Source organism: Coregonus lavaretus (assembly GCF_964263955.1).
Source record: "Coregonus lavaretus genome assembly, chromosome: 10".
Classification (NCBI taxonomy): Eukaryota; Metazoa; Chordata; class Actinopteri; order Salmoniformes; family Salmonidae; genus Coregonus; species Coregonus lavaretus.
The window spans coordinates 35,172,563-35,197,200 of NC_139997.1; positions in this window are offsets into that span (position 1 = coordinate 35,172,563).

A 24,638-nucleotide genomic window follows, 5' to 3' on the forward strand; every position below is an offset into this window, starting at 1 on the left:
AGATTTTAGATTCTTCAAAGTAGCTACCCTTTGCCTTGATGACAGCTTTGCACACTCTTGGCATTCTCTCAACCAGCTTCACCTGGAATGCTTTTCCAACAGTCTTGAAGGAGTTCCCACATTTGCTGAGCACTTGTTGGCTGCTTTTCCTTCACTCTGCGGTCCGACTCATCCCAAACCATCTCAATTTGGTTGAGGTCGGGGGATTGTGGAGGCCAGGTCATCTGATGCAGCACTCCATCACTGTCCTTCTTGGTAAAATAGCCCTTACACAGCCTGGAGGTGTGTTGGGTCATTTGTCCTGTTGAAAAACAAATGATAGTCCAACTAAGCCCAAACCAGATGGGATGGCATATCGCTGCAGAATGCTGTGGTAGTCATACTGGTTAAGTGTGCCTTGAATTCTAAATAAATCACAGACAGTGTCACCAGCAAAGCACTCCCACACCATAACACCACCACCTCCAAGGTTTACGGTGGGAAATACACATGCAGAGATCATCCGTTCACCCACACCGTGTCTCACAAAGACACAGCGGTTGGAACCAAAAATCTCAATTTTGGACTCCAAACCAAAGGACACATTTCCACCAGTCTAATGTCCATTGCTTGTGTTTCTTGGCCCAAGCAAGTCTATTCTTCTTATTGGTGTCCTTTAGTAGTGGTTTCTTTGCAGCAATTCAACCATGAAGGCCTGATTCACACAGTCTCCTCTGAACAATTGATATTGAGATGTGTCTCTTACTTGAACTCTGTGAAGCATTTATTTGGCCTGCAATTTCTGAGGTGCTGTTAACTCTAATGAACTTATCCTCTGCAGAAGAGGTAACTCTTGGTCTTCCATTCCTGTGGCGGTCCTCATGAGAGCCAGTTTCATCATAGCGCTTGATGGATTTTGAGACTGCACTTGAAGAAACTTTAAAAGTTCTTGAAATGTTCCGTATTGACTGACCTTCATGTCTTAAAGTAATGATGGACTGTCATTTGTCTTTGCTTATTTGAGCAGTTTTTGCCATTATATGGACTTGGTCTTTTACCAAATAGGGCTATCTTCTGTATACCCCCCCTACCTTGTCACAACACAACTGATTGGCTCAAACGCAATAAGAAGGAAAGAAATTCCACAAATTAACTTTTAAGAAGGCACACCTGTTAATTGAAATGAATTCCAGGTGACTACCTCATGAAGCTGGTTGAGAGAATGACAAGAGTGTGCAAAGCTGTCATTTACATTTTACATTTTAGTCATTTAGCAGACGCTCTTATCCAGAGTGACTTAGTTAGTGAGTGCATACATTTTCAAGGCAAAGGGTGGCTATTTGAAGAATCTCAAATATAAAATATATTTGGATTGATGTAACACTTTTTTGGTTACTGCATGATTCCATATGTGTTATTTCATAGTTTTGATGTCTTCACTATTATTCTACAATGTAGATAATAGTAAAAATAAAGAAAAACCCTTGAATGAGTAGGTGTTCTAAAACCTTTGACCGGTAGTGTAGACGTCAATAATGGATATTATGCACCCAAGGGCTAAACAGACTAGATATGCAGTGGAAACCACCACCAGGGGAGAAATATGATTGTAAAAACTATTGGTCGCTAAATCCGGAGAAATTACGGACCATGTAAAAAACCAGCTAGAAGGACCACGTAAAAACAGTTGGCTGGTAAACCCTCACCCGTCTGAGCGGTCGGCTATGAATGCCCTCACCCGCTATATACTTATAACTGATTGATTTGGTTCTGCCCACTATAGTGCTGTCCGGTCAGAACATGATGTTGAGGCTCATAATGAACACTTGGTCACCACCACACTCACACACACACACACGCAGACACAGCTGTTTCCATTTGAAGATGTTTGTATGATCGTGGTAATCCGAATGACTTGGAATTGTATTGTTGTGGTTCTATAAGACAAAAATATTCACACATGTAAACAGTATTAGTTAAGGGTTATAACTATACAATATACATATGTACATTAATAAATGGCTAATGGCACTACATTTATAACATGTCTATAAAGGGCTATAAACACAGCATCAATATAAACATAAACATTCACCTCTTGGAGAGAGAGAGAAAAACAAATTACTTGTATTGACAAAGGGTCAAGATTAATGACACCCTCTCTCTAGCCTTGTGTGAGAATCTGGCAGGCTGAGACCTTATCAGATCTGCCCTGGCGCCATTACTCTGTGCATGAGCAAGCTCAAAGAACTGTCTGAGATGACTATAAGCTCGCCCATGGCAGCGCAATAAAACACCTTGGAAAACGCTGTGGTAGCGTGTGCATGCAAAAGACTATGTTAACCAATACAACAATTAAACCACTTCTGCAAAAGTACTTGTGCAACCAATGCAATAACACTTATGGCAGTACGGAATAATACTACATACGATAAACAATAGGCAAAGCAGGATTGGCAACTCTAACATTACAGAATAGTAACAGCCATACAGTAGAACATATGTCTGAAAGCTATCAAATCAAATCAAACTTTAATTGTCACATGCGCCAAATACAACCTTACCGTGAAATGCTTACTTACAAGCCCTTAACCAACAATGCAGTTCAAGAAAGAGTTAAGAAAATATTTCCCAAATAAACTAAAGTAAAAAGAAAAAAAAAAAGAAAGGTAACACAAAATAACAATAACGAGGCAATATACAAGGGGGTACCGGTACCGAGTCAGTGTGCGGGGGTACAGGTTAGTTTGTACATGTAGGTAGGGGTAAAGTGACTATACATAGATAATAGACAGCAGGTAGCAGTAGTGTAAAAACAAATGGGGGGGGTGTCAATGTAAATAGTCGGGTGGCCATTTGATTAATTGTTCAGCAGTCTTATGGCTTGGGGGTAGAAGCTGTTAAGGAGCCTTTTGGTCCTAGACTTGGGGCTCCGGTACCGCTTGCCGTGCGGAAGCAAAGAGAACAGTCTGACTTGGGTGACTGGAGTCCTTTCCTCTGACACCGCCTAGTATATACAGTGGGGGAAAAAAGTATTTAGTCAGCCACCAATTGTGCAAGTTCTCCCACTTAAAAAGATGAGAGAGGCCTGTAATTTTCATCATAGGTACACGTCAACTATGACAGACAAAATGAGATTTTTTTTCTCCAGAAAATCACATTGTAGGATTTTTTATGAATTGATTTGCAAATTATGGTGGAAATTAAGTATTTGGTCAATAACAAAAGTTTCTCAATACTTTTATATACCATTTGTTGGCAATGACACAGGTCAAACGTTTTCTGTAAGTCTTCACAAGGTTTTCACACACTGTTGCTGGTATTTTGGCCCATTCCTCCATGCAGATCTCCTCTAGAGCAGTGATGTTTTGGGGCTGTTGCTGGGCAACACGGACTTTCAACTCCCTCCAAAGATTTTCTATGGGGTTGAGATCTGGAGACTGGCTAGGCCACTCCAGGACCTTGAAATGCTTCTTACGAAGCCACTCCTTTCGTTGCCCGGGCGGTGTGTTTGGGATCATTGTCATGCTGAAAGACCCAGCCACCTTTCATCTTCAATGCCCTTGCTGATGGAAGGAGGTTTTCACTCAAAAACTCACGATACATGGCCCCATTCATTCTTTCCTTTACACGGATCAGTCGTCCTGGTCCCTTTGCAGAAAAACAGCCCCAAAGCATGATGTTTCCACCCCCATGCTTCACAGTAGGTATGGTGTTCTTTGGATGCAACTCAGCATTCTTTGTCCTCCAAACACGACGAGTTGAGTTTTTACCAAAAAGTTCTATTTTGGTTTCATCTGACCATATGACATTCTCCCAGTCCTCTTCTGGATCATCCAAATGCACTCTAGCAAACTTCAGACGGGCCTGGACATGTACTGGCTTAAGCAGGGGGACACGTCTGGCACTGCAGGATTTGAGTCCCTGGCGGCGTAGTGTGTTACTGATGGTAGGCTTTGTTACTTTGGTCCCAGCTCTCTGCAGGTCATTCACTAGGTCCCCCCGTGTGGTTCTGGGATTTTTGCTCACCGTTCTTGTGATCATTTTGACCCCACGGGGTGAGATCTTGCGTGGAGCCCCAGATCGAGGGAGATTATCAGTGGTCTTGTATGTCTTCCATTTCCTAATAATTGCTCCCACAGTTTATTTCTTTAAACCAAGCTGCTTACCTATTGCAGATTCAGTCTTCCCAGCCTGGTGCAGGTCTACAATTTTGTTTCTGGTGTCCTTTGACAGCTCTTTGGTCTTGGCCATAGTGGAGTTTGGAGTGTGACTGTTTGAGGTTGTGGACAGGTGTCTTTTTATACTGATAACAAGTTCAAACAGGTGCCATTAATACAGGTAACGAGTGGAGGACAGAGGAGCCTCTTAAAGAAGAAGTTACAGGTCTGTGACAGCCAGAAAACTTGCTTGTTTGTAGGTGACCAAATACTTATTTTCCACCATAATTTGCAAATAAATTCATTAAAAATCCTACATTGTGATCTTCTGGGAAAAAAAATCTCAATTTGTCTGTCATAGTTGACGTGTACCTATGATGAAAATGACAGGCCTCTCTCATCTTTTTAAGTGGGAGAACTTGCACAATTGGTGGCTGACTAAATACTTTTTTCCCCCACTGTAGGTCCTGGATGGCAGGAAGCTTGGCCCCAGTGATACCCTCTGTAGCGCCTTACGGTCAGATGCCGAGCAGTTGCCATACCAGGCGGTGATGCAACTGGTCAGGATGCTCTTGATGGTGCAGCTGTAGAACTTTTTTTTTTGATCTAGGGACCCATGCCAAATCTTTTCAGTCTCCTGAGGGGGAAAAGGTGTTGTCGTGCCCTCTTCACGACTGTCTTGGTGTGTTTGGACCATGATAGTTTGTTGGTGATGTGAACACCAAGGAACTTGAAACTCTCTCTCCCTGCTCCACTACAGCCCTGTCGATGTTAATGGGGGCCTGTTCGGCCCACCTTTTCCTGTAGTCCACGGATCAGCTCCTTTGTCTTGCTCACATTGAGGGAGAGGTTGTTGTCCTGGCACCACACTGCCAGGTCTCTGACCTCCTCCCTATAGGCTGTCTCATCATTGTCGGTGATCAGGCCTACCACTGTTGTGTCGTCAGCAAACTTAATGATGGTGTTGGAGTTGTGTTTGGCCACGCAGTCATAGGTGAACAGGGAGTACAGGAGGGGACTAAGCACGCACCCCTGAGGGACCCCAGAGTTGAGAATCAGCGGTAATCATTTAGGCAGGTTACCTTCGCTTTCTTGGGCACAGGGACTATGATGGTCTGCTTGAAACATGTAGGTATTACAGACTCGGTCAGGGAGAGGTTGAAAATGTCAGTGATGACACTTGCCAGTTGGTCCGTGCATGCTTTGAGGACGCATCCTGGTAATCCGTCTGGCCCCGCGGCTTTGTGAATGTTGACAAGTTTAAAGGTCTTGCTCACATCGGCTACAGAGAGCGTGATCACACAGTTGTCCGGAACAGCTGGTGTTCTCATGCATGCTTCGGTGTCGCTTGCCTCGAAGCGCGCATAAAAGGCATTTAGCTCGTCTGGTAGGCTCGCGTCACTGGGCAGCTCGTGGCTCGGTTTCCCTTTGTAGTCCGTAATAGTTTTCAAGCCCTGCCACATCCAAAGGGGCGTCAGAGCCAGTGTAGTAGGATTCAATCTTAATCCTGTATTGACACTTTGCCTGTTTGATGGTTCGTCTAAGGGCGTAGTGGAATTTCTTATAAGCGTCCGGATTAGTGTCCCGCTCCTTGAAAGCGGCAGCTCTAGCCTTTAGCTTGATGCGAATGTTGCCTGTTGCCTTCTAGTTGGGATATGTATGTACGGTCACTGTGGGGACAACGTCGTCGATGCACTTATTGATGAAGCCGATGACTGAGGTGGTATACTCCTCAATGCCATTGGATGAATCCCGGAACATATTCCAGTCTGTGCTAGCAAAACAGTCCTGTAGCGTAGCATCTGTGTCATCTGACCACTTCCGTATTGAGCGAGTCACTGGTACTTCCTGCTTTAGTTTTTGCTTGTAAGCAGGAATCAGGAGGATAGAATTATGGTCAGATTTGCCAAATGGAGGGCGAGGGAGAGCATTGTATGCGTCTCTGTGTGGAGTAAAGGTGGTCTAGAGTTTGTTTTACCTCTGGTTGCACATGTGACATGCTGGTAGAAATGAGGTAAAGCGTATTTAAGTTTGCCTGCATTAAAGTCCCCGGCCACTAGGAGTGCCGCTTCTGGATGAGCATTTTCTTGTTTGCTTATGGCCTTATACCAATGCTGGTCTTAGTGCCAGCATTGGTTTGTGGTGGTAAATAGACAGCTACGAATGATATTGTCATGACGCCCTCATGGGCTGAGGATCAAAGATGCCGGCTAGGCAAAGCTTTGAACACCCCCTCTCCTGGGGGCCAGTTTTATGACCGGTCGTAAATTCCTCGCAGAAACGTTCTCTTCCGTGCCATGCAGTATTGGGAGAGGGTATTTCCCTGTGGAACAAAGGAAGTCTTCCCGCCAAGACTCCAACATCCAAAAGTGGATAATGAAACAAAGAATTTGGAAAAAATGGTGGGCAAACCAGAGTCCTACATCATCAATTCAACTATCGAAGACGGCTACATGTAAATACATGTTGCATTTCTAATCCGAATGAGCGGTTATTAGGGTGCATAAGTATTATGATTACTGTGAGCGTAGTTTCCAAAATGTAACAAACACCAGTCTCAACGTCAACAGTGAAGAGGCGACTCTGGGATGCTGACCTTCTAGGCAGAGTTGCAAAGAAAAAGCCATATATCAGACTGGCCAATAAAAAGAAAAGATTAAGATGGGCAGTCCCCATCTGTTTTATGGACCTGCTGTGAGTTGCCTATATGCAGCCAAAACAGAAAAATTAATGCGGTCAGAGACCTACTTGAGCAGCACCGCCCCCTCAAGATTCTGAGCCTGCCTGGCAGGGTTGGTCCTACAAAGCCAGAGCCCACTGATGGGAGAGCATAATATACAAGGAAATTCTCAAAGCTGCTAATGAGAACCTTGACGACCTTGTACCTAGCCGGTGGGGATTCCGATGAGGTACCCCCACCCAGGTAGTGGCAGTGCTGGCAACACTGGCTGCAGTAACCCATGGGGAGGGGGTCACACTCAGACAATCAGAGAGGGGGCTTATCATTGTGGCCCAGGTGGCACAAAATAATCAAAGGTCTGACTGCACGGAGATGCTTGGGGAAAATGGTTACAACGGGGGACCAGAGTGTTTGTGTCTCAGGTGAAGAGGGTGGATCTGATCTCCATCACCTAGGACTTGACATAGATTAAATAGATTAATCAAATCTCACATTGTTGTAAATTTTTACTCAATATTGCCTGCTTTCTCAAACAGCTGTAACTGTATATGCATTTGTATATGCATTCGTAAATCAGGTCCTTTCTTAAGTTGGGCTCTGGGATGTAACAACCGTTGAGCATCTGATTTTATGGTTGATTGTGGAGGAAAGGGGTTGAGTGTGTTAGAGTATGTGCGTGTGTGTTTATCCCACATCTGTTGCAAGGGGGTAAGGATGTTAGGGAGAATATAGGATGAACCACAATAATTGCTTGTCAAAAATGTAATGTAATACAATGGCAATCCGGGTTATAGGTTAAAATCCTACGCATGAACTGCCGACATTATTACGCATATTAATTGATAATGATGGAAAATAAGATATGCAAGATATTTGAATAGATATATATTTTTAAATAGCTATATATATATATATATATATATATAAGGGAACACTTAAACAACACAATGTAACTCCAAGTCAATCACACTTCTGTGAAATCAAACTGTCCACTTAGGAAGCAACACTGATTGACAATAAATTTCACATGCTGTTATGCAAATGGAAGACAACAGGTGGAAATTATAGGCAATTAGCAAGACACCCCCAATAAAGGACTGGTTTTGCAGGTGGTGACCACAGACCACTTCTCAGTTCCTATGCTTCCTGGCTGATGTTTTGGTCACTTTTGAATGCTGGCGGTGCTTTCACTCTAGTGGTAGCATGAGACGGAGTCTACAACCCACACAAGTGGCTCAGGTAGTGCAGCTCATCCAGGATGGCACATCAATGCGAGCTGTGGCAAGAAGGTTTGCTGTGTCTGTCAGCGTAGTGTCCAGAGCATGGAGGTGCTACCAGGAGACAGGCCAGTACATCAGGAGACGTGGAGGAGGCCGTAGGAGGGCAACAACCCAGCAGCAGGACCGCTACCTCCGCCTTTGTGCAAGGAGGAGCAGGAGGAGCACTGCCAGAGCCCTGCAAAATGACCTCCAGCAGGCCACAAATGTGCATGTGTCTGCTCAAACGGTCAGAAACAGACTCCATGAGGGTGGTATGAGGGCCCGACGTCCACAGGTGGGGGTTGTGCTTACAGCCCAACACCGTGCAGGACGTTTGGCATTTGCCAGAGAACACCAAGATTGGCAAATTCGCCAGTGGCGCCCTGTGCTCTTCACAGATGAAAGCAGGTTCACACTGAGCACATGTGACAGACGTGACAGAGTCTGGAGACGCCGTGGAGAACGTTCTGCTGCCTGCAACATCCTCCAGCATGACCGGTTTGGCAGTGGGTCAGTCATGGTGTGGGGTGGCATTTCTTTGGGGGGCCGCACAGCCCTCCATGTGCTCGCCAGAGGTAGCCTGACTGCCATTAGGTACTGAGATGAGATCCTCAGACCCCTTGTGAGACCATATGCTGGTGCGGTTGGCCCTGGGTTCCTCCTAATGCAAGACAATGCTAGACCTCATGTGGCTGGAGTGTGTCAGCAGTTCCTGCAAGAGGAAGGCATTGATGCTATGGACTGGCCCGCCCGTTCCCCAGACCTGAATCCAATTGAGCACATCTGGGACATCATGTCTCGCTCCATCCACCAACTGTTGCACCACAGACTGTCCAGGAGTTGGCGGATGCTTTAGTCCAGGTCTGGGAGGAGATCCCTCAGGAGACCATCCGCCACCTCATCAGGAGCATGCCCAGGCATTGTAGGGAGGTCATACAGGCATGTGGAGGCCACACACACTACTGAGCCTCATTTTGATTTGTTTTAAGGACATTACATCAAAGTTGGATCAGCCTGTAGTGTGGTTTTCCACTTTAATTTTGAGGGTGACTCCAAATCCAGACCTCCATGGGTTGATACATTTGATTTCCATTGATCATTTTTGTGTGATTTTGTTGTCAGCACATTCAACTATGTAAAGAAAAAAAAATTGAGCAGTGTATGTATATGTGTATATATATATATATATATATATATATATAATAATTAATTTGCATTTTATTGCATGACATAAGTATTTGATCACCTACCAACCAGTAAGAATTCCGGCTCTCACAGACCTGTTCGTTTTTCTTTAAGAAGCCCTCCTGTTCTCCACTCATTACCTGTATTAACTGCACCTGTTTGAACTCGTTACCTGTATAAAAGACACCTGTCCACACACTCAATCAAACAGACTCCAACCTCTCCACAATGGCCAAGACCAGAGAGCTGTGTAAGGACATCAGGGATAAAATTGTAGACCTGCACAAGGCTGGGATGGGCTACAGGACAATAGGCAAGCAGCTTGGTGAGAAGGAAACAACTGTTGGCGCAATTATTAGAAAATGGAAGAAGTTCAAGATAACAGTCAATCACCTTCGGTCTGGGGCTTCATGCAAGATCTCACCTCGTGGGGCATCAATGATCACGAGGAAGGTGAGGTATCAGCCCAGAACTACACGGCAGGACCTGGTCAATGACCTGAAGAGAGCTGGGACCACAGTCTCAAAGAAAACCATTAGTAACACACTACGCCATCATGGATTAAAATCCTGCAGCGCACGCAAGGTCCCCCTGCTCAAGCCAGCGCATGTCCAGGCCCGTCTGAAGTTTGCCAATGACCATCTGGATGATCCAGAGGAGGAATGGTAGAAGGTCATGTGGTCTGGTGAGACAAAAATATAGTTTTTTTGTCTAAACTCCACTTGCCGTGTTTGGAGGAAGAAGAAGGATGAGTACAACCCCAATAACACCATCCCAACCATGAAGCATGGAGGTGGAAACATCATTCTTTGGGGATGCTTTTCTGCAAAGGGGACAGGACGACTGCACCGTATTGAGGGGAGGATGGATGGGGCCATGTATCGCGAGATCTTGGCCAACAACCTCCTTCCCTCAGTAAGAGCATTGAAGATGGGTCGTGGCTGGGTCTTCCAGCATGACAACGACCCGAAACACACAGCCAGGGCAACTAAGGAGTGGCTCCGTAAGAAGGATCTCAAGGTCCTGGAGTGGCCTAGCCAGTCTCCAGACCTGAACCCAATAGAAAATCTTTGGAGGGAGCTGAAAGTCCGTATTGCCCAGCGACAGCCCCGAAACCTGAAGGATCTGGAGAAGGTTTGTATGGAGGAGTGGGCCAAAATCCCTGCTGCAGTGTGTGCAAACCTGGTCAAGACCTACAGGAAACGTATGATCTCTGTAATTGCAAACAAAGGTTTCTGTACCAAATATTAAGTTCTGCTTTTCTGATGTATCAAATACTTATGTCATGCAATAAAATGCAAATTAATTACTTAAAAATCATACAATGTGATTTTCTGGATTTTTGTCTCTCACAGTTGAAGTGTACCTATGATAACAATTACAGACCTCTACATGCTTTGTAAGTAGGAAAACCTGCAAAATTGGCAGTGTATAAAATACTTGTTCTCCCCACTGTATATATATATTTGCGAGAAAAAAAAAGATGGGGGATTGGAAGTGATGCAGACGATTACATTGATGGAAGTTACAATCTATCTGCAATATTAAAGCTGATCTACCCCCCCCAAAAAAATAAATAATAATAATATAAAAAATGGGCAGTCTGAGATATGGCTTTTTCTTTGCAACTCTGCCTAGAAAGTCAGCATCCCGGAGTCTCCTCTTCAGTGTTGACGTTGAGACTGGTGTTTTGCGGGTACTGTTTAATGAAGCTGCCAGTTGAGGACCTGTGAGGCGCATGTTTCTCAAACCAGACACTCTAATGTATTTGTCCTCTTGCTCAGTTGTGCACCGGGGCCTCCCACTCCTCTTTCTATTCTGGTTAGAGCCAGTTTACGCTGTTCTGTGAAGGGAGTAGTACACAGCGTTGTACGAGATCTTCAGTTTCTTGGCAATTTCTCGCATGGAATAGCCTTCATTTCTCAGAACAAGAAAAGACTGACGAGTTACAGAATAAAGTTATTTGTTTCTGGCCATTTTGAGCCTGTAATCGAACCCACAATTGCTGATGCTCCAGATACTCAACTAGTCTCAAGAAGGCCAGTTTTATTGCTTCTTTAATCAGCACAACAGTTTTCAGCTGTGCTTACATAATTGCAAAAGGGTTTTCTAATGATCAATTAGCCTTTTAAAATGATAAACTTGGATTAGCAAACACAACGTGCCATTGGAACACAGGACTGATGATTGCTGATAATGGGCCTCTGTACGCCTATGTAGATATTCCATTAAAAATCAGCCGTTTCCAGCTACAATAGCCATTTACAACATTAACAATGTCTACACTGTATTTCTGATCAATTTGATGTTATTTTAATGGACAAAAAAATTGCTTTTCTTTCGAAAACAAGGACATTTCTAAGTGACCCCAAACTTTTGAACGGTAGTGTATCTTCTAAGAGTTTAATTCGGGAGATGGTAACTCGTTAAACAACTTCTTCCGTGGTGCCCCAAATTCCTAATGAGTTAATTGTTACATTATTATTTAATCGAGTGACAATCAAAACATAGTTAGTTGATTCGATAAATAACAGTCAATACATTAAAGTCACGTCACAACATATTGGAGCCCCCGTGCGAGGAATCTAAGACAGAATGAGGCCTTACTGTTGAATTCAGTCTATATGAATTGTGCAGCACATTACATTATACACCCAGGTTACGTTATACACCAGTAGAGCCATAGGCAGGATTTGTTGTTGAGGTGTGTGTGTTTCCATTTGAACAAGATACTAGAGGTTGCCTCCGGTGTTGAATATCTGACGAAGAGTCAGTGTGTAGGGTGAATTACTGAATGCTACGAGCCAGGACATATGGACTGGCCGATTTTAGGTATTCTCAGATATAATCCCGTTGGGCCAAATGTGTACTATTTCTGTCTCTCGCGTCTCAGGAGCGAGTTGACTCAGTCAGTATTAATTTCTAGAGCGAGGACATAGGGCCAGCAATGATAGAAATGTGGATAGATATGTTTGTTGACCGGGCCGTTGTTATTATCTATCTGCCTATCGCGCTTCGGTAGCGTGGGTAGGCCACAGATGTATCTCTTATGTTACTGAGCGTTCCGGTAATATAGTGATGGTTAATTAACGTCTATAAATAGATTAGAATTGTTTTTGCAGCTTCCAACAACTCAAAACCCAAACTTAAAATAAAAATAGAAAACATGTTTTATTATTTTTTATCTGTGCTAGCTATCAGAGGGGGTGGTCCCCACTCCCCCGCTAATTAGTGAACCCTCACCCATAAAAGGATTGATCGCTGACCTCAGCAGCTATACCAACCGTAACTATGCCATTAGCGGAAAAACCGCAGAAATTGCGACAAACGCTCTCCAAAATCAACCATCGGGCGCAGGCCTTGTAAAAGTTCTTCCAGTTTAGCCCTGATGCCTTGCCATCCGAGATTGGCATCGGTCCAATACCGCAGTGCACAGCTGATGCACGAGCAAGAAACAGTAGACATGAAGGGACAGGTGGAGAGAACCGGGAAACTAATGACAAAAAAATACTACTAGCTGTGGAACTGCGTTTGAAAACGGAACAATTAAAAGTAATTGAAAAAACATATGACGATGAACGAGCACAAACTCTTCAACAAAATCGTCTTCTACAAGAACAACTCGATTTAGCAAAAACAAAAGACGACGAAGTCCACACCAAACTAGATAAATCTGACGAGTTATCTATGAACAGGAGCGCGCAATTTGATAACATACATGCAGTTTTGATGAACGTTACTCAAAGCAATAATGTTCTAGTCCAAATGCTGCACACCAAAGACGATCATTTAATGAACACAATGACCAAGTTGGATGACAAATCAACGAAACTTGAAGTTGCTGACCAAATGAATGATGTGAGAATTCAGGTGATGAAGATGGAAATATTGATTTCTAAGCAAGCAGAGGAAATCTCATCACTGAATCTCTCGCTCTGTACTCAAGCCCTCTACCTGCAAACCATGTCAGATAAGTATGAGGCCAAACAGAGCAAGTGTGACACTCACGTGTCTGAAATAAGTGCTCTAAGCGCCCAAGTGGACTCTGCCATGGAGCAGAATACCACCCTTAGGTACCATCTGGAGGAATTCCAGAACAGTCACGTGCTACAGCGTGACTACCCAGTCAAGCAACCAAGCTCACAACCGGAGCTCGGTACACAAAGGAGTGAAGATGACAGAAGGTTTCAGACGTTGCCTCTCTCAGGTGTCCCTCAGTCTTCCCCTCTTGGCCATTCGGCACAGGGTAATATGGTGCCTCCTCGCCAACAAAGCTAAAGCTTCGCTTCTTCTCTTGGCCTTTCGGCCCACAATTCCCCACAAGATGAAGCCAACCCTCCCTGAGCACTTGGCACGGAACACCTTGACAAACTCGTCAAAAACATCTGCACCTTTGACCCAGTTCCAGGTAAGCCAAATGACACTGAGACATTCCTAGCAGCCATAGAGGACACCTTGGATGGCTACCCGAATGCTACGGGTGCCGACAGGCTTTACTTGTTGAAGCGAACGTCGAATAGACACGTGACAAGGTTCATTCGTCTCCAACAGCAACACGTGCAAAACGACTACGCTAAACTTGCCACAGCTTTGAAAGTAGAATTCAGTGGTTCTGCGACTCGTAAACACAACAGCTCGCTGGCTAACACTCTTAATCAAGCTCGGAATGAACACCCACAAGCTTACTATCATAGGCTTCGTTCAGCTTACTTTGGCCTACTCACTGAAACCGGAATGGAAGAGCTGTTACCATTCAAACAAATGTTTCTGTCGAACATGTATCCCACCTTCATTACCTACTTGGGTCCTACAGCCCACGTAGGTTTGCCAATCTCAGAACTCAGAGAGCTTGCAAGCACAGCTTTTGAGGCATCAAAAGTGCACAGTGCTAAGAGCCTTGACATCTCGATTTTGGAGTTTGAACAGGAGCACTCACTCCAGTTAGAGGGTGCATTATCAGGTATTGAAGCATCAAGAGATGACGCACAACAACGGTTTCTACCACAAAACCACAATACCAATACCCACCACGGTCGAAATAACTGTAAAGTACATCGCCAGCGAAACGACTACCGCTCCTATAAACCAGATCTCTACGTTCCTGCACCCAATCCACCCAAAGTGTCAGAGCAACGGTGAAAAATTGTTAAATGACGACAGAAGCATACGCCAATACTCGCTAAAAGCTATGCTAAGAGAAATAAAGAAGCGGAAAGAATTTGATAAACAGGAAAAAGACAAGTCACTATGACTAGACTTGGAATTGCCGGACAACAGGTCCGCCAGAATTAACACACTTAGCAAGGACCTTAACAATCAAATTACTCCCGCTGTCACTCGAGACCCTATCCAGGGCCTGCTCGATCAAGAAACGCCCACAAGCTTTGTCTATAGTCTCTGATACAAATGTTGCGAAGAAAAAGGTCAAACACATCGCAAGAGCCAATTCCACTCGAAACCCGATAAGTCACTCTGTTTTCACCATGAACAGAAATTACACATCACGTCGTTGCGAACGACCACTCCACTTTGTGGGGAATATGACCACTCAAACAGCCCATACCTGGAAACAGTCCTGGAGGACTGCTTAACCTGTCATGCGCTAATTGATTCGGCTCGACAATATCGCTCATCTCTCAAACGTTGTTCAATGATCTCAAAAGGGCTTTGAACCCAGCTAAACCTTTGTTGAAAACATAACGATGCGATACTTCACTTCGAGGTTTCACCCAGACTACCTCACCTCTCACAATGCGACTCATGCTGAAACTACACTTCCAAGACGTATCGCTTGTTCACCCTGTGTATGTTACCAGCCTCGAACGTGAACCCCTGCTACTCAGAGTAGACTTGATGGATCGGTTGATCCCACTGATGGATTGGAAGACCAACCAAGTATGGTCACAGGCAACTGTGCGCTCTCCACTGACCATACTGTCGTCTCCTACCGCTGACTGTGACACAATCATCCACAAAGAGCATCTATCAAAATAACCCTTTTCGAAAAAGATATCTCGACACTTCTCTGTGCAGCATCTGACCCAAGGAGATATTATGATATCTCGTCACATTCAATCAGCAAACCTGATTGACCAGTCCTTTCATGATTTCATGCCAGCAGTCTCTGTGACTGAGCCACTTCACTACTCCTTGGAGTCATGCGATACTGTAGCTGAGATTAACTTCTCTTGTCCTACTGACACTTCCGCTAGCACTGCGTCCGTCTCAGAAATAAAAGCATCGACGTGCAGAGTGTACTCTGCTTCCGATGTTAAATTTTCCGCTTTGAGGGGGACTGAAACCCCTTACAATGAATCTAACGGCGTCAGTCTCGCAACTGACCCGATGATTCCCACTGGTGAAACGCTGTGCCATATCGCAGAAAGATATCCTCGTCTCAGTTCGCAGGTACTGGAACGGTTGCCACACGTGGACGCTGTGGTGACTGACAGGCCACGACAGCCACTGAGTGTTTTCAAGCACAAACACCAGGAGATTTGGTTGAAGGGTTACAGCCAATCTACTAACCACGCAGCTGCTGACAACTCGTACAAAGGGTCCAAACTTTTTGTTTGTGCCTCGGACACCAACACCCACCGCTGGTGGGGGGGGTCCCAAGACACAAAGGGGTGGAATACTAGCCCAGACCCATGATGAGCCTCGTCGAGGCCGGTGGGGGGGTCGAGACTATGTGCAACACTGTACACGGCCGCCAGAGCAGGAAACAAATCTTGTTGTAAACGTCCCCAGGAGAACATAGAGGAATGGACAAGCCCCTCGACAGGGATAACCTTAGAACACATCTGAGATATCACTGAGTTGTACCACACTGGTCGTAAAAGAAGTCCAGTGGACTTTCCACCTCCAAAACAAATGGCAACTAAAATCATTCCTTGCCATGTGTAGTTCAACTACAATGCAACTAGTAAAATGCTCTAATCAGGTATTCCGGTAGGATAACATTTCAGAATACATCTGTAGGATAGCTGGTCCCCTTGAGTACCAGTACCAATGCCAGCAACAGTCAGTCCAGCCACAATCAGTAAGAAGGTTAGAGACCTAACAAGTCAAATTGCCCTTGACAATAGCGACAGAGGAGTTAGTAGTCACTCAGATTGCAACACGTGAATGGAATCTCCCTCCATTCCGGAGGAAAGTTATTAGAAGTCATGAACCATGATCACACCTCGTACGACTGGTTCAGTGCTTATAGAGTACTTCCGTCATGAGGTTAGCTCCTCCGGGGATAATATAGCTATGAAATAGACTCCTTCATACCTATCGCCACTACAATGGTGTAAGACACCGTGACCTGTAGTAAAACCACTACAGGTTCCCTCGACACCAATTCTTACTGACCTCCAGGCATTGACATGAACATTATCTGATTACGTCAGACTCATTCTGAACAGGTTGCAGCCTACCAGGATACCTGGTTTTCTTTCCCTTGGCATGCGCGCTTGTGTATGCATAAACGCACATGAACAACGGAAATTCAATGAGGACTTATGCTAGGATCATTTAAGGGTCTGAGCAAAACACCAGCCTTGGTCAAATTGAAAATGTACCCTGAGGCCTTTGAGTCTACAGCTACCATACTCACCAGTTTCTCCCCAGAAGTCCATAGGTCATCCCTGTAGACTGTCCGAAACTAGTGCCTTACAGCTGTAGACTTATCATGTAGTTATCAACTTAGGATAGTGCCTAAGCAACACACCACTAAGTAGGAAAACCCTAGACATGACATTAGAGATAATGCCATGATAGTAATTTAGCCAAGACCGTGGACGTATATAGAATACAGTCCAATTAGATGATTAAGGTGTGGTAACTATATTTTGTATCTCTTTTGTTTATGCTTTTATTCATTTTGTTTCATTTTCTCTGACACTTAGGAAGTGATAGAGCCATAAACAAGTTCCCCACACAACCATCAGTTAGTGCCACAGCGCCGCTCATTTTGCGAAAGAAATGTAATTATGTATTTCGTGAGTGTGTGTGTGCATTGTTAACATCTGCCTAAATTACTGCCCAGATCTACCAGCCTGGACGACTGGACGACGGGTCCGGAACGGCAATGCCCAACCCGGATGCCCGCTGCCCATTCTTGTGGTGGACTGCTCCGTTGGAAGAAAGCATACCAGGGTAAACCACCAGAGGGGGACCGCAATGATGATCCACAACCAGGACATTCCGTGGTCATTTTTATGGTGGGTTGCAACTTGCAGAATAATACCAAGATTGAACCACCAGAGGGGGACTGTCATGACTTGCCCTCATGGGCTGAGGATCAAATATGCCGGCTAGGCAAAGGTTTGAACACCCCCTCTCCTGGGGGCCAGTGTTCCTTGCAGAAACTTTCTCTTCCGTGCCATGCAGTATTGGGAGAGGGTATTTCCCTGTGGAACAAAGGAAGTCTTCCCGCCAAGACTCCAACATCCAAAAGTGGATAATGAAACAATATTCCTACTTCAAAGAATGTGAAAAATGGTCGGTGGGGACTTAAAGAACAATCATGTCAAATGCGTTACTATGTTGTGATGTCATTAAAGACGGTGGAACAACATAACTGTATCTCTGGGGGTGTACACTTCCCAGTTATGAGGTTTGCATCTAATTGTTGTATAAAACGAATTATTAAGTATAATAATACTTTTGTGAAGATAACAATGTGATTTTAGCATTCTAGATGAGATGATTGTTTTCCATATTGATTTGTTCTCAGTCAGTGGCCACGCCCAGATGAGCACAAAGGTGATGGAACGCCCCTTTTACCCCGAGGGCATAAAAACCTTGAAAAACAAATTAACATTAGACCAAGCAGATTACGGTGTAAGCCGGATGTTGCAAATGGTGGAATTTCTACCAGACCAGGATGCCCCATGGCTTAAAATGGTTGACACTGTACAGACCAGCTGGCATGCAGCGTGAGCTGAATATTGCAAAATGGTGAAACTCTGAAACGCTCAACCTCTACACGAGGTGAAGAAGAAGACAACACACTGGACCTTAGCGTTACCAGTCTGCAGCTGGCATGTATAGTCGTCTAGAGAACTTTCACTAAAGACACGAGTTGGGAAGGACAATCCCTCTCTGACAACCGTTGGTACATCTGAAGTATCTATTTCTAATCTGAATGAGCGGTTATTAGGGTGCATAAGTATTATGATTACTGTGAGCTTGGTTACCAAAATGTAACAACGATAGTTTGAATCTCTGTCTCTCCCTTCCACTCTGACCCCTCCTTCTAACCAAGAATTCATGCTATTGTTAGTCCAGTCCACTAGGGACCTGTTTTCAATGTATTACGTTAGTAATCAATAACCTAGATGTGTTTGTATTCTGTGTTATTATTTAGTTAGTAAATAAATAATTAAGTCAATTTGTGTATTGCGGTTCTTGCAGGTTCAAGGATTATGCGATGTTCAGAATGAGACTGATAAGAGGTAATTATTTAATAAGTGACTTATCGATATATAACATATATACACTGCTCAAAAAAATTAAGGGAACACTAAAATAACACATCCTAGATCTGAATGAATGAAATAATCTTATTAAATACTTTTTTCTTTACATAGTTGAATGTGCTGACAACAAAATTACACAAAAATTATCAATGGAAATCAAATTTATCAACCCATGGAGGTCTGGATTTGGAGTCACACTCAAAATTAAAGTGGAAAACCACACTACAGGCTGATCCAACTTTGATGTAATGTCCTTAAAACAAGTCAAAATGAGGCTCAGTAGTGTGTGTGGCCTCCACGTGCCTGTATGACCTCCCAGACCTGGACTAAAGCATCCGCCAACTCCTGGACAGTCTGTGGTGCAATGTGGTGTTGGTGGATGGAGCGAGACATGATGTCCCAGATGTGCTCAATTGGATTCAGGTCTGGGGAACGGGCGGGCCAGTCCATAGCATCAATGCCTTCCTCTTGCAGGAACTGCTGACACACTCCAGCCACATGAGGTCTAGCATTGTCTTGCATTAGGAGGAACCCAGGGCCAACCGCACCAGCATATGGTCTCACAAGGGGTCTGAGGATCTCATCTCGGTACCTAATGGCAGTCAGGCTACCTCTGGCGAGCACATGGAGGGCTGTGCGGCCCCCCAAAGAAATGCCACCCCACACCATGACTGACCCACCGCCAAACCGGTCATGCTGGAGGATGTTGCAGGCAGCAGAACGTTCTCCACGGCGTCTCCAGACTCTGTCACGTCTGTCACGTGCTCAGTGTGAACCTGCTTTCATCTGTGAAGAGCACAGGGCGCCACTGGCGAATTTGCCAATCTTGGTGTTCTCTGGCAAATGCCAAACGTCCTGCACGGTGTTGGGCTGTAAGCACAACCCCCACCTGTGGACGTCGGGCCCTCATACCACCCTCATGGAGTCTGTTTCTGACCGTTTGAGCAGACACATGCACATTTGTGGCCTGCTGGAGGTCATTTTGCAGGGCTCTGGCAGTGCTCTCTCCTGCTCCTCCTTGCACAAAGGTGGAGGTAGCGGTCCTGCTGCTGGGTTGTTGCCCTCCTACGGCCTCCTCCACGTCTCCTGATGTACTGGCCTGTCTCCTGGTAGCGCCTCCATGCTCTGGACACTACGCTGACAGACACAGCAAACCTTCTTGCCACAGCTCGCATTGATGTGCCATCCTGGATGAGCTGCACTACCTGAGCCACTTGTGTGGGTTGTAGACTCTGTCTCATGCTACCACTAGAGTGAAAGCACCGCCAGCATTCAAAAGTGACCAAAACATCAGCCAGGAAATATAGGAACTGAGAAGTGGTCTGTGGTCACCACCTGCAGAACCACTCCTTTATTGGGGGTGTCTTGCTAATTGCCTATAATTTCCACCTGTTGTCTATTCCATTTGCACAACAGCATGTGAAATGTATTGTCAATCAGTGTTGCTTCCTAAGTGGACAGTTTGATTTCACAGAAGTGTGATTGACTTGGAGTTACATTGTGTTGTTTAAGTGTTCCCTTTATTTTTTTGAGCAGTGTATCTTCTAAGAGTTTAATTTGGGAGATGGTAACTCGTTAAACAACTTCTTCCGTGGTGCCCCAAATTCCTAATGAGTTAATTGTTACATGATTATTTAATAGAGTGACAATTAAACATAGTTGATTCGATAAATAACAGTCAATACATTAAAGTAAGTCACGTCACGACAATATAGATGAGAACTCTCTTGGTATTTAGTGTGGTCCACAGCTTATCATAAGGTACTCTACCTCAGGTGAGCAATACCTCGAGACTTTAATATTAGACATTGCGCACCAGCTGTTATTGACAAATAGACACACACCCCCGCCCCTCGTCTTACCAGACGTAGCTTCTCCGTCCTGCCGATGCATGGAAAATCCCACCAGCTCTATATTATCCGTGTCGTCGTTCAGCCACGACTCGGTAAAACATAAGATATTACCGTTTTTAATGTCCCGTTGGTAGGATATCCTTGATCGTAGATCATCCATTTTGTAACAAAATAGCACAGTTGGTTACGAGCCCGTAAAACGGCAGCCATCCGCTCCGGCGCCATTATTAACGGTAACAGTAAAAAACTGTAAAAAAAACAGTAGAAAAATCCTTAACAGTAAGTAACAGTAAGTAATCAGTGGTAATTACCTATTATTACACAGCATGTAAAACCCCAATAAACCCCCCTGCAACTTACATTTCGATGCACGTACAACATTCAGACATTCGTGTTACTATCGACAATAAAAAGTCATCAGAAACATGTGTCACGGACGTTGAAGGACTGGTCAGACCAAGGCGCAGCGTGAAATGCATCCATGTTTATTAAACCGAATAAACATACAAAACAACAACAGGCAACGAAACGTGACGTCGGAAGGCTATACACACACAAGCCAAACTCACCGAGCACAAAACAAGATCCCACAACACAGGCAGGAAAACTGGCTGCCTAAGTATGATCCCCAATCAGAGACAACGAGCGACAGCTGCCTCTGATTGGGAACCACACCCGGCCAAACATAGAAATACAAACATAGAATCAACACACACGAAATTCACACCCTGACCAAACTAACTAGAGTTCTATAGGTCAAGGCGTGACAGTACCACCGCCCAAAGGTGCGGACTCCGGCCGCACAAACCTGACTTAACAGGGGAGGGTCCGGGTGGGCTTCCAGCCTCGGTGGCGGCTCCGGCTCCGGGCTTGACGTCTCCTCCCTTACTGACTCCGCGTTGCACCCCTGGACCGGTCTGGACCTCAACGCGGAGCTTCCCCTCTCAGTCCTCCCACGATGCACCGATCCCTGTCTGGACCCTGGTGTGGGAGACTCCGAACCTAGAGAGGGGCTGACGTCTGGACCCGGAGTGGAGCCGCTGACCGGAGCTGGCTTGGGCACCGGTGGAGCGGACTGCTCTGGCTCCGGAGTGGAGCCGCTGACCGGAGCTGGCTTGGGCACCGGTGGAGCGGACTGCTCTGGCTCCGGAGTGGAGCTGCTGACCGGAGCTGGACTGGGCACCGGTGGAACGGGCATGGGCCGTGCCTGACTGGAAACACGCACCACAGGTCTAGTGCGAGGAGCAGGCACGGGCTGGACCGGACTGGGAACACGCACCACTGGTCCTGGTGCGAGGAGCAGATACGGGGCGTACCGGACTGGGAACCGGCGCTGGAGGTCTACGACTGTCTCCGTCCTTTACACTCCGCGCCCCGTCCTCCTCCAGTGAGGACTCCTCTTTGAGCCCCCACAAGTGCAGTGGTCGGGGCTCCTCTCTGTCGCTCCCCAACCACCCTTTTAGCCCTCCCAAAAAAATTATCTTGGGGCTGTCTCTCCTTCTCCACCCTGATCCCTTTCAGGGCCTCCATCTGCTTGGCCAGATCCTCTCTTATCTCCCTCCAAGTCCATACTCTCTGCTCCTCCTGGGCACGCTGCTTGGTCCATTGGTGGTGGGATCTTCTGTCACGGACGTTGAAGGACGGGTCAGACCAAGGCGCAGCGTGAAATGCATCCATGTTTATTAAACCGAATAAACATACAAAACAACAACAGGCAACGAAACGTGATGTTGGAAGGCTATACACACACACAAGCCAAACTCACCGAGCACAAAACAAGATCCCACAACACAGGCAGGAAAACTGGCTGCCTAAGTATGATCCCCAATCAGAGACAACGAGCGACAGCTGCCTCTGATTGGGAACCACACCCGGCCAAACATAGAAATACAAACATAGAATCAACACACACATGATATTCACACCCTGACCAAACTAACTAGAGTTCTATAGGTCAGGGCGTGACAACATGCGTCTTCTCCCTTCAGACAACGATAACACACTGATCTGAGTGGGCGGGTGCAGTGTCCAGATGTGCATTTCCAAGCGCTCTGATTGGTTGGGAATGGCAGGGCTATGATGGGTGAGGGATAACTTAGGTAGGCGGAGCAGCCAAACTAACAGGACTTAAGGGAAACTGAAGGGACTGTGAGGGGAAGTTGGGTAGAGAGGAGATGAGCAGGACAGACTTTTTTTTACAATGATACACATTTGAATGTCGGACTGTTTCTAAAAATGTGTCTTTGTAAATTGTCACCCTGATTCAACCTGCTAATGACTCCACACACACCACTTCTATAATTCTGTTTCCATGATGGGTAAATGTGAACGACCCCTCAATCAATGGCGTAAAATTATATTATTATTCCATTAATAAACCTAGGTAAATGCACACGCAAGCATGCACACATAATACGATACATTTGGAATGTTTCCAGCTTTAAATGGATACTGTTTCATCTGTAATTCACTGTTACTTCCCGAAACGGTGCTAAATATAACCAACGTTTTGAGCTTGACAGGGAAATTTCGCCTGCAGCAATGGCAAGCCGGCCCACCACATGTCACTCTTGCGTGGTAGAGTCTAGGCTATGAGGTCGAGAACAAGGGGAAAGTAAAGAAGTATGGTGACAGGAGTTGTAGCGAGGCAAAGAAGTTAGCTGTGATAAGGAGAGAAATGTGTAATGTGGAGATTGACAGTGAGGAGGAGGGAGAGGAATTGAGTGCAGAGGGAGACTGGCGTCAAGTCCAAACAGAATGAGCTGTACTCCAGTAGCTCTGGAGGTGAATTGGAAGAGAGTGAGGATGAATTACCTGAGGTGGCACGTGTGGTGAAGATCTCAGAGCTTTACACCGATGGTCATGATAAAGATTAATCTGGTCCAGTAGGAGTGGCATTTTTGGAGAAAGTGGACCCCTGCCTTTTGGTGGACCCATATGTGGTTTCAGGTTTGGTGAAAAAGGAGTTGACTACTCTTGAATCGGTGAAGGTAACCCAAAGTGGACTTGTGATGTTTTTTTGTGTTTCTTCCACCCAGAGGGAGCAGACGCTCCACACCACGCGAATGGGGACAATACCTGTTACTTGCTTTGCTCTCAGGAACAGGGCGCCATTGAAAGGAGTGATTACTGGGATTGCGGTACGGGTGGAGATGGATCAACTGAAGTTGAAGATTCCCGGTGTTAGGATGTATCAGTTATCCTGTAAGAGCCTGTAAGAGCTTTTATGTCTGTAATAAAGCCCTTTTGTGGGGAAAAACTCATTCTGATTGGCTGGGCCTGGCTCCCCAGTGGGTGGGCCTAGCTCCCAAGTGGGTTGGCCTATGCTCTCCCAGGCCCACGCTTGGCTGCGCCCCTGCCCAGTCTTGTGAAATCCATAGATTAGGGCTTAATGAATTTACACTGAACAAAAATATAAACGCAAAGTGTTGGTCCCATGTTTCATGAGCTGAAATAAAAGATCCCAGAAATGTTCCATATGCACAAAAATCTTATTCTCTAAAATGTTGCGCACAAATTTGTTTACATCCCTGTTAGTGAGCATTTCTCCTTTAAAATGGATAATCCATCCACTTGACAGGTGTGGCATATCAAGAAGCTGATTAAACAGCATGATCATTACACAGGTGCACCTTGTGCTGGGGACAATAAAAGGCCCCTCTAAAATGTGCAGTTTTGTCACACAACACAATGCCAAGTTTTGAGGGAGTGTGCAATTGGCATTCTGAATGCAGGAATGTCCACCAGAGCTGTTGCCAGAGAATTGAATGTTCATTTCTCTACCATAAGCCACCTCCAGTGTATTTTTTGAGAATTTGGCAGTATGTCCAACCAGCCTCACAACAGCAGACCAAATGTATGGCGTCATAGGGGTGAGCGATTTGCTGATGTCAACAATGTGAACAGAGCAGTGTTGTAGTACTCGAGACCGGTCTCGAGACCACATATTGAGTCTTGGACAGTGAGGATTTGTCATTTCTTCTCGAGGCCAGCGGAGTGAAAAACTCATCATTATCCGCTTCCATTCAGTCAGCGCATAAAAACGCTTCGCC